The sequence below is a fragment of the Halichoerus grypus genome, chromosome 8 (assembly GCF_964656455.1).
Source record: "Halichoerus grypus chromosome 8, mHalGry1.hap1.1, whole genome shotgun sequence".
Classification (NCBI taxonomy): domain Eukaryota; kingdom Metazoa; phylum Chordata; class Mammalia; order Carnivora; family Phocidae; genus Halichoerus; species Halichoerus grypus.
Genome location: NC_135719.1, coordinates 127,256,006 through 127,272,521, shown reverse-complemented (window position 1 = coordinate 127,272,521; position 16,516 = coordinate 127,256,006). Strand labels below are relative to the sequence as shown.

At 55.7% G+C, this 16,516-nt stretch overlaps 1 protein-coding gene across 8 annotated transcripts in view; it reads right to left on the bottom strand.

Annotated features, from left to right (window-relative positions):
* Positions 1–16,516, bottom strand: part of TMEM63C (transmembrane protein 63C) — a 98,084-nt gene that overhangs the window by 36,977 nt on the left and 44,591 nt on the right. For 4 of the 8 annotated variants that reach the window (XM_036084317.2, XM_036084316.2, XM_036084315.2 and 1 more), the window contains one exon: positions 1,851–1,912. The gene's annotated coding sequence lies outside the window, so the exon portion shown is untranslated. The other 4 variants (XM_036084318.2, XM_036084321.2, XM_036084322.2 and 1 more) reach the window with 3 other exon arrangements.

The window sequence follows — 16,516 nt, the reverse complement described above, 5'->3', positions numbered from 1 at the left end:
GGACGTGGGAAGGGCTGGGAACTGGGGCACAAGTGAAGTTGGCCTTGGCCCAGAGCTGGATACTGACCCACGGCAGCAGGAGGGAGGAAGGGGCGCTGGTGGAGCTGGTGGGCGCGCCCTTCCACAGCTTCTATTGCTCAGCCTCAGAGGGAACAAGGTCTCAAGGTGACTGTGCAATGCTGGTGGTGGTGGGCAGATGTGGGATGTCTGAGGACAGGAAAAAAGGCAGAAATAGAAACCTAGAGGAGTGATGGAGTGAATGCATGATGGGAATGTGGAGGACGGCCGGGCAGCACTAAGGGTCCACTGAAGTTCATGGTCTTGAATGGACAACAAGAGCAGCCGGACTCACTGGCCTTTCCCCCAGCTGTACTCATCTGTGTGGATGCAGGTGGGGAAGAGGCGCACAGCTCGACCTAACCAGGCTAGAGGTTTTCCCAAGTATGAGAATTAGGGGGTTGGAACTGTATATGAGGGAGTAGTGTTAATGACTGGCCAGGTAAGGAAGGGAAAGGAGATGCGAGATGGGCAAGGGATGGGGACAGGTGCCAGAGGTCCAGGGAGGGAGAACTGTCGAGTACCACAGACCGTGAGCTGACAGATAGGAAAATGAGCTGTGTGACACAGACTGAGAAGGGATTATTAGTTATGGGTAGTGAGAAGATCTAGGGCATGGCCATGACGTGAGCGGGGGAATGGTGTCAAGGAACTGAGAGGCTGGAGTGTCCTTTGAGGAAATCAGTAAGAATGAAGACCGGAACAGCACTGGCGTGACCGTGAGGCAGGAAGTGAACTCTTCCGGGAAGGAGGGGACTGACCTGGGGGGCAGGTGAGGGTGCGGGGTAGTTAGTGTTTGTACCAAAGATGGGGAGCGAGATATCTAGGTTGACACCTTGGGTCCAAGACGGAGCCTTCAGCAGGGAGGAAGGAAGAGTCTGGAAGTTGCAAAGAGGAGCAAGGAAGATGTGTCTCCCATCCCCTGGCCTGGGGGGGGTGGTGGTTAAGAGAAGTCCTGTCCTGGGGAGACTCTGGTTTCAAGTCCCAGTGGGCAGGTGAGGCGCTGCAGGAGCTGGGGGTCTTTCTGGGCATCGTGGGCTCTGTGGCACTGAATCTCAGTTCCAACACTCACGAGCCACCTCGAGCAAGCTACTCATGGTCTCCCTGCCTCATTTGCTCATCTATAAAAGGGGCGTGGTGTTAGTAACTAGTACCCACTTCACAGTGCTGTCAAGAGGGATAGGTGGGTTAAGATTCGTCAGTCATGGAGAGCAATGCCTGCAACACAGAAGTATCCCATAGACACTCGTCAAATGAAAAGTGGATGCATGGCTCCAGGGGGCACAGTGGGATGCTGGCCGGAGTTGGGAAAGCTGGGCGGAGGGGGATGGAGGAGGGAATAAAGGTGAAGGGGCTGGTGTGCAGGACACGGGAAGTGGCCTGGGGGTCTGGGGCTCCCTGTGCTAACTCACAGAAGTAGGAGAATACCAGAACCCACCCTCCTTCCAGCCGGGTTAGCATCTAACGGGAACAGGGAGCCTCCTGCCTATCTTTTTCTGCTCCCTTCTCTTTCTGCCCTAGGCTGCCCACGGTTTTATTACCCTAGGTCACTGTTTAACTCATTGACACAAGCATGCTTGGCTGAACGTAAACTTAAAACGGTTTACACTGACCACAGTACCTTTACACTGCAAGCCTTCTGCCAGGGAGCCGAGTAGCGAGTATCGGGCAGCCGCGGAAGGAAGCTGCAGTTCTTCTAGTGGCCACCCGGGGGAGCCCGCGCTGAGGAAGCCGCTGGGGAACGGCAGGGAGGCGCAGGCGCGATCTGAAGGCCTCGGAGGGCCGGTCCTGACCTGAGTCAGTTCTCCAGGGCGGGGCCAGTCAGGCCAGGGGTCTCGGCTCAGCTACGGGGCCCCTGCAAAAGAACAAAGGCAGTGGAGAGACCACACGACCTAGGGACCCAGGCCGTGTTCACGGGCGGTGTCATCTCTCAGGGCGCCTTTCCTCGTCTTTATGCTCAGGATACTCGGCCTTTATCACACGTGTGTCTTGCAAATGGTTTTTCCCAGTCTGCTGCTTCTCTTTTCGTATTCTTCATGGTATCTTGGAAGCACCACAGTTTTGGATTCTGACAAAGTCCAATTCAACAAATTTTCTTTTATGGACCAGGCTTTTTTGGTATGGTGTCTACGAAATCCTTGCCTACACCAAAGGCTTACAGATGTTCTCCTATGTTTTCTTCTAAAAAGTCATCTTGTGGGCACCTGGGTGGCTCAGTTGGTTAAGCGACTGCCTTCGGCTCAGGTCATGATCCTGGAGTCCCGGGATCAAGTCCCATATCGGGCTCCCTGCTCAGCGGGGGGTCTACTTCTCCCTCTGACTCTTTTCCCTCTCGTGCTCTCTGTCTCTCATTCTCTCTCTCAAATAAATAAATAAAATCTTTAAAAAAAAAAAAATAAAAAGTCATCTTGTTTTAGCTCTGACACTAAAATCTAGGATGCACTTACAGTTAAAGTTGGCACAGGAGGTGAGGTAAGGGTCTAAGTTCATCTTTCGGCATGTGGTTATCCAGCTGCCCAGCACCCTTTGTTGGATTCTCATCTTTAAACTGAGGGGAAGAGCTGGGAAGCCTGGGTCAGGGCTGTCTGGGGACTGGAGCCGGGCCAGGGATGTGAAAGCGCTTGGTGACCTGCAGCCAGCCACAGGGACGTGTGACTTGTTATTTGGGTAATACCGTGCATGATGAGGGGAGGGGGCAGTCCCGGGCTGGGAAGAGCTCTAGCTTCCATCTGGCTCTAAGGAGGTTTGAGTCCTGGATGCTGCTCTTTTCCACTCAGCTCCCACACACTCATTCTCTCTCCTTCCAAAAGCACCCCCCTTTCCTCCCTCCCTCCTCCTTCCTTCCTTCCTTCAACAAAGAAAGGCTGAGTCCCTACCATGTGCCAGGCATCCTGCCAGGCTCTGGGGGCCTGGCAGACCTGGTTCGCATCCTTAGGAGGCTCCCAGCCTCACCGGGGAGACACATAGGCATGCCACCACACACTCCAGCACACTTTGATAGCCCGGGGAAAGGGGGCCACGGGGCGGGCCCACCTCGAGTGGTCAGAGAAGGCTTCTGCGAGGAAGTCACCTCCAGGTGAGACGTGAGGAGGTGGCATTGGCACAGGGTGGTGGGAAGCGTGGACAGAGGGAACCATGTTGGCCAAGACCCAGAGGGGGGACAAAGCATGGCGTTTTGGGAACGTGCAAACAAACAGTCATGGCTGGCGTGCAGGGTGGATCGCTAGTTCGTGCTTTTGTTTGCTCATGTATTCATTCGACGAGAATTCGTGGCAGAGCTACTCTTGCCAGGTCCTCCTCAGGGTGTTCCCAGCCTTTGGGATTTGGGGAGAGGATTGCCGTTGGGAGAGGCGTGGCCCAGGCAGCCATTCGGCCCGGGAGGGTCTCCAGAAACAAGGTGTAAGCCTCTAAGCTTGGCGAGAGGTGTAACCCATGGTCAGGGCCAGGCAGGTGCAGCGTGCCAGAAGGTGAGGCAGGTGAGGGACGTGGATGAGGGAAGGAGGTGAGGAGGGACAAGAGAGAAGAGAGCCTCGCCCCCACCTCAGCATCCTCCCCAGCGTCCTCAGCGGCAGGCAGAGGTGGGATGAGGGAGGCTATTGTGGAAACCCAGAGCATTGCCCTGCCTTTTGTCCTCAGCCCTAAACTGTGCCTGGACCCTCCTTTCTGGAGTGCTTTCCTCCTTCCTTCTTTCTAGCTCTTGGGTGTGAAGAACAGGGGTAGAGAGCTTTCTGGAGACCAAAGTATCCGCACTGGAAAGAACGGAACTTGAAATCTGAGGGATATAAAGGAACACAGAGTGGGGGCACCCAGCTGGCTGGGGCAGGGGGCAGCAGGGGACTCCTCCTCCGGCACGAATTTCACGGCAGAGCACAGGGAGGTGACCAGGGCAGTGGGAAGAAGTGGGCTGTCTGCAGCCAGACTGGGCGGAAATCCCAGGGCTACCCTTGCTAGCTGGGTGGCCATGGACAGCGACCTTACCTCTGTGAGCCTTAGTTCCCACCTCTGGAAAGTGGGGATAATAGAAGCACTGCCTCACAAGGTTATTGTGAACACGAAATAAGCGAACTCGCACAAAGCCTTTGCAGAGCGCTCGAGAAAGAGTGCTCACTCTTAGTGCCGTCATCACTGGTTTCCGTCCTCCTACTCTGTTCTGGAACAGGCCAGGGGAGAGATCTGGAATATGGGAAGGACTGTCCAATGCCCCATAAACTGCAGCCTGTAGGGGTTGTTGCCTCTGTTCTTCCTGTGCAGGAGAGACAAACGTCAGCCTTGCTTTTTGGGCCAACGAGGGGCAGGGAGAGATGGTGGCAATGCTGGCTGGTGAGTCAGGATTCTCAGGCCCTCCTCAGCTGCACATCCTATCTGATGGGGAAGTGTGTGGCCTCCCTCCCTTCCCATTTCTCCCCCAGCCCGGCCTCCAGTGCCAAAAGCTGGAGGCTTAGCAGTCCCAGGCCTGGACAAGGTTTACTTTGGCACATGGGCAAAAAGCTTTGAAAAGAACTAGCTCCGTCTTTATTAGTCCCCTGGCCCATCGCTCACCCCCTTCCTTCCAGACCTGGCCTGGTTTCAGCTAGTGCTGGTCCTAAGTAGCCAGGCCAGCACTTTGCTCCCCTCTCCTTATCTTAAGGCCAAGTCCTCTGTGTGAGGAGCCCAAATCCCCCAAATCCCAGAGCGAGGGTGGTCAGGAAGCCCTGGGGATTGGGGAGGGGGGAGGGAGGAGAACAATCTTATTAATAGCGAACATTTATCGAGCACTTACTATAGGAGAAATTCTTCCCATTTAAGTATATAGCTCATTAATTCTCATAAGTACCATAGGATACTAAAATCATCCCTAGAAGCAAGAGAAAATTAAGGCCCAGACATGTTAAATAACTTGGCTAAAGTCATGGTGCTAGTAAGTGGCAGGGCTGGCCCTTGAACCTGGGAAGTTTGTAGCCCTCTGCTCTCTACCTCCCAGACCCTCTGGACCTCTGCTGGGCTGGCAGTGCTGGGCAGGGGGCAGAGGAAGGGGGTGACCTTGCTCAAGCCCTAGTCCAGGGATGGAAACTTGCCCAGCCTTTCAGGGTGGTGCAGTGTAAAGGGCCATGGACTGAGGGAGCCCCCCGAGAGCTGGGGTCCGGGTCACCTGTGTGGCCTTGGGCAGGTGCCTTCTCTTCTCTGGGCCCCCTGCCTGTAAGATGAAGGGTTTCTGTGGGAATTCTCTGAGGGCCAGGCTGGACCAAGGATTCCAGATGTCTCCGAGACACAGCCTGTGCTTCCCGGCACCGCCCAAAGCCACCATCCCCATGGGTTCTCAGGAACGGATCCAGAGGGCCTGCAACTTGGTTCGACAAGCAAATCACTGTAGGCCAAAGCCATGTCCTAGGGAAAGAAGCTGGGTGGGGAGGCCGCCCCCTCCTCTCCTAACCCTGTCCCCCTAGAGTGCACAAAGCACAGCACCTGCTTCCCGCCCCCACCATGTGGCCTCCTCACTGCCTTCAGTTATTCATCACCTTTCTGGTGACAACAGGAGAGATGATTTCCCATCGTCTTGGACCTTAAATGAACTGGAGCCCCTGGCCATGGGCACCCCCACCTCTCCTTCTTCTCTGGGTCCCTCCTCATGTCCCTTCCGCACCTTCTGCTCTCAGATCTGCATCACCCTTTCCAGGGTCCCCTTGGCAGCCCCGGAGGAGAGGGAGGAGGGAAGCGGGGTCACTGCAGTGGGGGTTCTGGGTAATGTCCCTCCCCAGCCGCCATGCCACCGGGCCATGAGTCTTCCTCGCCCTGAACTGCCCTGAATCTCAGTCTCCTCACATCGTCACAGTGAAAGGGGTTTTGCCCAACGTTACACGTGAAGAAATGGTCGCCAGCAGGCTAAGAGATTGCCTAAGGCTGGGGAAAGTGGTGGAGCAGGCCTCAGAACTGGGTTTCCTGGCTCCCCATTCAGCGCTCTCAGGCTTGGATGGATGATTCCGCAGCCTGGGGCTGGGGCGTGGGAGACACCAGAATTCCCGGGAAGGTGTTTCGTAGGTCCAGATACTCACGCCCCACTCCAGACTTTAAGAATGAGAACGTCCAGTCCATTTTTAGGTGCAGCCAAGATAGAGAGACACCGGCTTAGGGTTCCCAGGATTATCTGCATCTAGATAAGGCATTCTTGCAGATCTAAAAGGTTTTCTGACTCCCCCTGAAAGGAAGGAGGATGACGAGATGTGGCCATACAGGGCAGTAGCTCAGTGCCCCTTAAATCCCGTCGCAGGGGGCAGCTCAGGGCAGCTCAGGACGCGGGTCCTTGCATTCTGCTCTCAGGAGATCTCCCCTCCCCCTGGGCTCGGTAGGAATCCGGGGAAGGTGGGCTAGAGGCCTGCAGAGGCCACACGGCCTCTTCACGTGAATCCTCAAACTCCTGTGTTTCTCCCTGTGCCTGAGGTCACTGGCCTGGCCACTCCATGGGACAGTACGCCTGCCGTCTGTCCTGTCCCCGTGTCTCCCTGAGCTGTGCCACTTCCCCCACCCCAGGGCTGGCTGGGGCCTTTACCGCCCGGGGGTCCAGCTCCAATCCCACTCCCAAAGCCTCCTAGCCTCCAGTGAGCCGGCTGGTCTGCACCCTGTCCCCACCCTCTTTATACAGCTGCCCTTGCTATCACTGCCTGGTAGTCGGGCGCTTTGCCATGGACGAGCAGCCAGTTCTCCTGACAACTCCGCAAGTCCCCCTGAGGGCAGCCAGCAACCCCCACCCCCTGTGGTTCTCCCACAACGACCAGCATTCGGGAGGCCTCAGTGAAAGACAGATGGTCCTGCCCCCCAGGGCCATACTCGGGGGCAGGAAATAATAAAATGTGATTTGCATATGTTTGCATAGCATGAGTCACTCATTTTGCCCACCCCTGCCCCCCCCTGCCCCGCCAGCACATTGTGGGTTACCAGGTCTTGTTCCCCAAGTCACAGCATGGAGTAGAGGGAATGTATGATTTGGGGTCAGGAAAATGGCTGTGATCTGGCTCTATTAACTGCAATTTAACCCACTCCTACTCAGTTTTCTCTTCCATAAAATGGACATAATCAGGGGTGCCTGGGTGGCTCAACTGGTTAAGCGTCTGCCTTCAGCTCAGGCCAGGACCCCAGGGTCCTGGAATCGAGTCCTGCATCGGGCTCCCTGCTCAGTGTGGAGTCCGGTTCTCCCTCTGCCTGTGCCCCTCCCTGCTGCTCATGCTCTCTCTCTCTAATAAATAAAATCTTTAAAAAAATACTAAAAAAAATGGACGTAATCATGTCTGTTTTGCCTACCCCAAGGCGGCTCTGACAGTCAAAGGAGAGAGTACGGGGACACTCTGGTAGAAACCGTGAGCTCCATGAATGTCGCTTGTTGACTTTGCAATCCTGTTCCTAGCACTGAGGTCAGTCTTCCCCCACAGCCACCCCTGAAGCCCTAGCACAGGGTGAGTGGGTTGGGGTTCTACCTTGCCATCAGGTCCCCTAACACACTAAGGCAGCCAGCAGCTGGGAGCAGCACCTGGACCCTCAGCACCGTGCACAGCACCACACAGGGTAATGCACTTCTGCCCTGCTCTCCCTGTGGGCAGGGGCAGGCCGCGCTCGCCGGTGCCCCAGCCCGATGAGAATAGCTAACATCTACTGAGAGAGTTCTATGTGCCGGGCACCACGCCAGATTTCTTAACGTATCATCTGGGTTAACAAATCTATCAGATCGTCTGTTAGGTGTGGTCGATGGCCTTCAGCATCCATTCCACCTCGTTCTAGCGGACGTGCCTTCTACAAGCTAGAAAGCGAGACACGACGTGTCCAGCATTCCCTTGCAGCTGGGGTTCTGACTACAAGTCAGGTTCCATCAGTGAAATGCACTGCACCTAGATTTATAAGGTGGAAAGGAGGAGGCGGCATCCTCCCGGGCTCGGGCTGTGTTCTGCCCACCAGCAATGTTGAGGAGAGGAAGGAGTTCTCAGCAGAGGACTGATGCCCCCTCGCTGGCTCCTGGGGGTGGTGGGGGTGGGGGTGGGGAGAGGCAATCATGCCAAAGGCTGCAGGGGGCCCCCATTCCCCAGCTTGCAGGTGGAGGAACTTGAACTCAGGGCTCCAGGAGTCTAGTTCTGGCTTTCACATGGCTCTGCTCCTTCTGACACCCGAGCTCCTGGCTCCTGGCCCACTCCTGGGGGAGGCCCTCTTGGCCGCAGGGACCCCTCCAGTCTTACCCCTCCCCCATGCCCCGACAAGAAACCTCAGCCCCAGCAAATGGGTGGCCCCTCGGCCCCTCAAAGGCCTTGGCTTTCTCTGCTTCCTCCATTCCTCTCCTTTGTGGAAAGGCCTCCCGATCCTCCCCTAGGAAGAATGCTTCCTCCACTGCCAGGCCCAGCTCAACTCTGCTTCCTCCAGGCAGCCTTCCCCCAGCACCCCATCAGCAGCAGCCCCTTCCTCCCCTCAATCCCCATAGCCCTCCATTACCCTTTCCTGAGCTCTCTACTGGGGAGTGGCTGCTAGGGAGAATGAGATGTGTCTCTCCCTTAAACCTCCATCTAGAAGGGAGTAAGAAAGGCTGTGGCTAAGAGGCAAATAACACAAAGTGTGTGAGAGGCTCTGTTGCTGCAGCAGGACTCAGATGAAAGGGGCACCGAGCCCCGTCTGGAGCGTCCAGCGAACCTTCCTGGAGAAGGTGAGACTGCGTGGCCCTGCAGGTTGTGATGGAATCAGCTGGAAGGGCTTTCTGTCACTCTTCTTAACTTGGCCAGCAAGGCTGCCTATCACTCCAGCTCCATCTTACTCAGCTCTCCCCTTCTTTCCTCCCCTAGACTCCATCTTTCCCTCAACGCCTGGGGCATGCATGCCACCTTCTCTCTTGCCACCACAAGGCCACATATGCTAGTCCTACCTGGAGCGTTCCTCCCTCCCACTAGTTAACTCCTCCTCTAGTTAATCTCAGCTCGATTTTTGCTTCCTTAGGGAAGAACTCCAGACCAGGTCAAGCCCCCACATTCCATGCCTCAGACTATCAGACAGACATAGTGTGACATTTAGGTATGGGTCCCTAGGGACCCCGATCCTGTCTCTGCTATTTACAAGCTCCATGTCTTTGGGCAAGTATCTTAGTGTCCCTGTGCCTCAGTTTTCTTATCTGTAACATCTATCTTATTGGGTAGATGTGAGGATTATATGAACCAATTCACGTAGAACAGTGCGTACTACATAGCAATGGCTCAATACAGCTAACTATGATGCTCCTTGCTTGTACCTACTACATTTGATGTTGATTTACCAGATAACATACCAAATGGCTGACTCCCCCAGTGGACACGATGCTCCGTGATGGCTATGTTTGCATAATATTTTCTCTGCTGTGCTGGTTAGAGCTTGGTGCTTTACAAATGTTTGCGGAAAGAAGGAATGACCGGCAGCGGGCTGTGGTGGGCCTCACTTGGTCCCCCGATCTGCATCCCAGATTGTTTGGCTGGAGGGGGGCCTACAAACCCTCTAATGTAAGCCCCTCCTCCCACAGACAAGCAGAGTTTGCTGCTGCCGAGTATTTCCCTGGCTTCCAATCTCACAGGGCTGGGCAGCCCCCGATCACCTCCATCTCCCTCTGGAATTCAGCTCAATCAGTAGATTGGGGGCATGGTGAAATCTCGGGCTAAGCAACCAGTTCTGTCTTGATTTAAAAAAAAAAAAAGTGGCACATCTCTTTTCTGAGTGTCGTGGAGCAAACACATTCCCACCACAAGCAGGTAAAGCTGCAGGCTTCAGTCCAACCCTGAGATGTTGCCATAATTCTCGTCTCCATGGTAACAAGCAAGACTGAGCCTTCAGCTAGCAAAGATTGGACAAAGGGCCCGTCATTTATCATCATCATCATGGGCCAGAGTGCTGCTCTCTCCCCAGCCTCTTCCCGGCTGGATTTCCCCGCAGGAGTCCTGAGTGGGCCAAGAGGGGAGGGCGCGGGAGGGGAGAGACAGCCGGATCAGTCCCTGAGTCAGCCCCGGTCAAAGCGGGATGAAGGGGCCGGCAGCAGGAGCACACAGGCTGGGGGACGCTGTTGGGTGTCATCCCCCTCAGCTCCTTCCGCTTGCCAGGACGGGCTCTGGTGGACGGTGCCACGTGCTGGCGAGACAGACAGACCCAAGGCTCTGCAGCCACGAGGCTGCGCCCCAGCCCACGCAGCCCCCACCAGCTGCTGGTTCGCTAAGGTGTAGCTGGAAGCAGCCTAACTGAGCACCTGCTCAGTGCTGGCACTGGACCAGGAAGCGGGGGTGGGGGGGGAGGGGGGGAGGTCAACAGCAGACGGACCTGGCCTCGGTGAGCGCCCCGGAAGCAGGGAAGCAGGCCATCAGAGTAAAGGGCAACAGATGCTCTATTCAGCGAAGAAAGCGAGATGTGGATGGCGCACGGAGAATGCTGCCTCCGGCACGCCTGCCTGGTGTCTGGAAGGAGACCTGAGAAACTCTTGACAAGTGGCTTGCCTTCAGGGAGGGAAACTAGAAGCTGAAGCAGGGGAAGGAAGACTGACTCTCGTTATATTCTCTTTCTCGCTTTTTGAATTTTGTACTGTGCATACCTAACGGATTCAAACAAAACAAAACCAGACGGAGCTGCAAGGCGGCCCCGTGGGAGAAGCGCTGGAGGAGGGCGCGACCCAGAGAGGAGGACCGGGCAGCCCTGACCTCGGGGACTCTTCTCCCGTAAGATCTGATCATCTGCCGGGCTGCGTGTGTGTATGTGTGTGTGTGTGTGTGTGTGTGTGCACATGTATGCAGCTAATGATCTCCAGGGTCTTTCTTAGCCCTAACATTCCAGAAGTCTGCCCTGAATTTTGCCACAGGGGATGCTGGCCAATGGCCATGGGGAGGGACTAGCACCAAGCCCAGGTTGGAGCAACACCTGTTCCGGTCTGGGGCCACTTGGGAAAGGGGAGGTCTATGGGGACCGTGTTCTCCACAGCACCTGGCCTGTCAGCAAAGGGGTCTCCAGCTCAGGGGTGTGAGGCCAGCAGGAGCTATGCCCTGGGGTCCTAGCCGGACAGCTTTCATGGAAGCCTTCTGCAGAGCAAAGACCCCCGAGACTTGACCTCCTATGAATCTGAGTCACTCGGACACATGAGAGTGGTTCTCAAACTCTAGTGCATCAGTATCACTTGGAGGGTCTGTTCCACCACCAATGCTGTCCCCTCCCCAGGCTTCTGATATGGCTTGGCTGGAGTCCAGAAGGTTCCAGGTGAGGCCGACTCTGCTGGATGGGGCCTCGCTTCGAAGATCACTTCATTAGACCATGGAACAGGGGGTGGGGTGGTCTTCATTCTCCTCCCCCTCCCCCAGGCCTCAGTGTGGGCATCCTGGTCTTTCAGGACAGGCCCTGGAAAGGTCAGCCCTAGCAGGCTTGATCCTATCCTCTCAGTCTGTCTCTCCCAGCTGCCTACCTGTCACTCATGAAATCATTCATTCAGTGAAATAATGAGCCAGACTCAGTTCCTTGCACTCAAGGTGCTTATGGTCCAAGCACTAGATTCTAGTGGGTCCACAGACACCCAAAGGAGCCATGACAGGTCTGCAGAGGTGCGCTGCACAGGCCTGGCGAAGGGGTGCTGGGAGCCCGGTGGAGGAGCCCTGGACAACCCGGAAAGGCTGCCTGGAGATGGTGTCAGCCAAGGCAGGAGGGCAGGAGTCCCCCTGACCGAGGGCTTACTGTTGGGTGCGGGGCGGAGAGCCTGTCAGCATGAGCTCTTTCCATCCTCACAGCTCCAAGATGGGAACTACCATCACTGAGGAGATTGGCAGCCGCATACCGAGCCTTGGGGGCACATGGGGCTTCCAACTTGGAGTTGGGGAGTTGGGAGTTGCGGCCACAGGGAGGCCAAGGGCATGACATTCCCGGAGGAGAGGGAGATGGGCTTGGATTATGTAAAGGCTTTCCCCTGAGAGAGTCTGGGTCCCAGATGGAACCACGCCACCCCTCGGGACAGCAGAGATGGGAGGGACACCCAGCTCTGTCCCCATCTGTTGAAACAGGGCAGGAGCCAGGCTGGCTGTCTCCAGGGGAGTTGGAGAGAAGTGGGGGGGGCGGCCAGAGCTCCAGCGATGGGTGGGACCAGATGGCAGAGGCCGCGGGCAGCTCGTGGGGCTTTACAGGGCCTGGGGGACAGAGAGGGCCCAGAGCAGAGTGGCCTGAGAATCACAGCATTGTGGTAGTGGGGGCTCTCTGGTTACAGATCTGACTGTGGTGAAGGGTAGCCCTGGAGAGTGGCTGAGGCACAGCCTCCATGACGTGGGGCAGCCCCCATACTCTGGCCCCCAAACAATCTCTGGGAAGCTCTAGGGGTCCTGGCTTCCTCAACTAGAGTGTGAAGTCCCAGGCCAGGGGCCAGCCTCATTAGGACCTTGCACCTGCCTCTTGGATGGGGGCGTCAAGAAAGCCACTGTGATCCATGCTGAATGAGGGCTCATATAGCTCCCTGAGTCCAGAGGTTAGAACCGAAGGAAATGAGTGCGAGCTGCAGCAAGAGGTATTCTAGGTAGACACAAGGAAGCACTGCTCCGGGATGCTGAAGGGAGTCATAGCTATTTCTGGGGAAAAAGAACCCATCCTTCTGTCTCTGATGGTCTGTCTCTCTGGAAAAAACACGGTGGGGATCTCTGTCCCCTTTCTTCTCTAGTTCCTCCATCCTGTCTCACCCATGTCTTCGTTCCCTCTCTCCTTTCCTGGTGGCCCCCCACTTATTTTTTTTTAAGATTTTATTTATTTATTTGACAGAGAGAGAGTACAAGCAGGGGGAGCGGTAAACAGGGAAAGGGAGAAGCAGACTCCCCACCGAGCAGGGAGCCCAATGCGGGGCTCCATCCCAGGGACGCTGGGATCATGACCTGAGCTGAAGGCAGACGCTTAACCAACTGAACCACCCAGGTGCCCCTGGCCTCCCCCTTCTGCCTTCTTTTTGTGAGTGGGCCACCCCCGCTCCACCAACTTGTCCTAGTATTGCTGGGGGCCTCTGAGCTTGGCCACACTCAATTCAGCCAATGTTTGCTGAGCCCTATACCCGCTGGAGGTGAAAGAGCCCTGGGCCCTGCCCAGAGCACTTTCAACCACGTGGAAAGATCACACAGGGAAAGCAGTGCACACACCCAAGGCCGAGTAAGGGCCATGGAATGAGAAAGGGGCTCAGTGACCACAGCTCCTCCGGGGCAGGGAAGGCTTCAGAGAGGTGGCAGGCTAACAGGAACCAGTGGGGACAGGGGTGGTTTGGGCAGAGGGGACAGAGGAATGATGGAGGGAAACAGAGAATGGAATATTCCAGAAATGGCAGGTAGACTGGCGTGACTGCAGAGCTGACATGAGCAGGGTCTGGTGAGATAACGGGAAGGTCCCGAATCTCAGAATGAATGATTTGTACTTAATTGTCTAGGCAATAGGGAACTACTGAAGGCTTCAGAGGAAGGGCATGACATTACCTGGGCTGGGACTAGAAGGGTTTCTAGATTTAGCTCCTATCTGGGGATCTCATGAAAGGCACCTGGCCCTGATTCTGAGTTCATGGGCTTGTCAGGGGATCCTGAGGGGAGCAGACAATTGGTGTCTCAAATGTCACCTTTTGGTGAGGCCTGTCCCGATGACCCTATTTAATAAGGAAACTCCCCAGGTGCTCCCAGTCCCCCTCTCCTTCTCTGTTTTTCCCCTGCATTGATCCCCTATCATATTTTATCCATAGAGTATGCTGTTCACTGTCTGCCCTCACCCCCATGCGAATGAAGGCCCCACAAGGGCAGGGCCTACGTCCATCCGTCTTGTCGCTGAATATCCCAGTGCTTCGCCTGGTGCCTGGAATCCCAACAAATGCATTCATCTGTCGCATGAATAAAGAGAAACCCAGCACCCTGTGTGAAGCAGCATGGTCTAGTGTGTTCCCTCCTTGTCTCTCCACTCCTGGCTTCCTGAGCTTGGCAGCACCGGAGCAGAAAATCTCTGCGAAAGCCTCACAGAGCTCTGCTTCTTCCCCACTGAGCCTCGTGCCCCTGCCAGGAGTCTGCGAAGATTTGGACTGTTCCTCCTCCCTTCCCTTGCCAAAGATACCACCACTTCCCTTCATCTTGAAGTGGAGGCCAAGCGAGGAAATTTTCAACTGAGGAAAGCGAGAGACTCGCAGGACTGAGGCAGCTGCCCCCCCGGGCAGCTTGGAAGAGTGCCTCTTATGGATGGAACAGAATAACCACAAGTCACCGAGCACCCACCCTGTGCAAGCACTGGACAGGTGCCCTGGGCATGTTGATCCATTCTGGCTTCTCAGCAACCTATGGAATGGGTTTTATTCTCCCATTTTACAGATGGAAAAAGAGGCTCAGAGAAGCTAACTGACATGGCCAAGGTCTTCCCGCCCGGTGAGGAGCCTGGTTTTGGACATGGGTCTGTCCTACTCCAACCCAGTGCCTGCTCTTCCATGGCACGGGCCTCTCTTCTGCTAGGGAAACAGCAGAGATGTGGGGTGTGGGGTGGGCCGGGCTCTCTGTCCAGGGTGCCAGACCACGGGTGGTCTCTGCTGGCCACGGGCTTCCCAGCCAAGCTTCGGGAGCAGAGGTTCTGGCCGCCTCCCGGTAATGAGCGAGGACAAGGCCTGAACTCATCCAAGAATGGGAGTTAGACCTGCGGCCGCAGCCTGCTCTGGCCTGTGCGGGGTGTCCTCTCCTCAATCTGATGTGCACCTGGAGGGCCAGAGTCCGAATGGCGCCCCCTGCCTTTGAGGCCCCAGAAGATCCAAGGGAAACCAAACCTGCCCCATGGGCAGATCCAGCCCCCGGCATCCAGGGCATAGTTGGGGAGGCAGAAGAGCCTGGATCAAGCCCCCCAGCTGTGGGGCTGTCTGTGGCTGCATGCCCCTTACTTAGGGACTCAGTTCGCCCACCTTGAGGATGGAAAACCCTCTCTCTCAGCAAATGCTATTGATTGCTTATTATGTGCAAGGAAAATTATAAAGCTTCTGCTTTTGAGGCCCTTAAAGGACCTCATAGACATAGTCACTGAATGGGCAATGGGGAGCCACAGATGATTTTGGAGAGGGCAGCAAGAGGATTGCCCTGCTTCAGGAAGCAGAGGGTGGCTTTTGTCATGACCGGAGCTAACGTGTGCGAAGCACTCACTGAGTGCTGGAGGTTGTTCCAAGTGCTTTACAGATATTAGCTTTCATCTTCCCAGCCCCCCTGGGGTACTGTTGCTATCCTCATTCTACAGGTGAAAAGACTGACGTACAGGGAGATGGCAAGGCCAGTAGGTGGTGGAGCTGGGACCTGAACCCTCCTTGCTCCTGAGCCTGCGTTTTGCACCACAATTCGATGCTGCCTCTCACATGATGGAAACGGGAGGGCCAAGGGTCCAGCTCAGGCGGGGGCAGTGGGCATGGCCAGAGGGATGGACGTGAGATCCTGCCTCTGCCTGATTCCTTGCCCTGGAGGGATCTCTCAGGCTGGACCAGGAAATTAGGAGGGAGACGTGGACATCAACCACTTTGATCTGCACAGAAAAGTACTGTATCTTTTGTTGATAATGGCAACAATCACAATGTTCTTGGCCAACAGCCCACACAGGATAACTTCTTCTTTGGCAGCAAAGAGATTTTAGAGACTCTCAAATGGAGATATCACTATGAGAGCCTGCCTCGACTACCCAATCCTTTCTTGATTTTATTAACTTACCTAAACTGGGGAGAAAGCCTCACTGTGATGCTAACTGGGCTTTAACGCCTTCTAGTTTGGGATGTCTGATCACTATCAGTGTCCCTGTCACAAAGCAGATGAGTTGCTAGGAGCCACTGGGTAGGTGGAAGGAGAGGAAAGGTAGGGGGAGGAACTGGCTGAGGCCAGGCCGGGAAGAGGCAGCTGAACCCGGGAAGGGCTGCCTGAGACCCCAGGGTGTCCTATGCTGTTTTGATGAAATGACACCCGGTTCCTCTGAGACGTTCAGTTACAACATTGTCAACAGCACTGCTGATATAAGTAAAGTTTGAGAAGTAAAAAAGAGACTGAGGTGGGATATATCACTAAGATCCCTTCCAGCTCTAAGAGTCTATGAAAATACCATGGGTCATGATCCCTTCCTGAAGAAAAAGTGTCGAGAGGCCGGGCACTCTTGGGAGACCTGTGTCTGGCTGTGTTCTGGGCCGATCCCAGACTGGGCTCCACTGGGCAGGAGCCACGCAGGACCCAGCTAACCGCTCAGCCTGGGGTCATTTCTGCAGAGCAGGGGACACCCTGACCAGAGCCAGAGTAGTCTCTGGACCCCTTTCCAGGCTTTGGGAGCCAAGGTCACCTGCGACAGTGTCCTTTAGAGAGAGGACCGGGCTTTCCTGCACACCCCCCCCCCCGATCAGGTTGTGGGTTTAGGAGGGCTTAGGGAGAGCCTACATCCACGCAGTGGCTGGAGAGCCCCAGGTCCCAGGCGATGGGGTGGCCGCACTTCCTAAGGCTGACAGAAGAGCTGGTGCTAGGGTCTT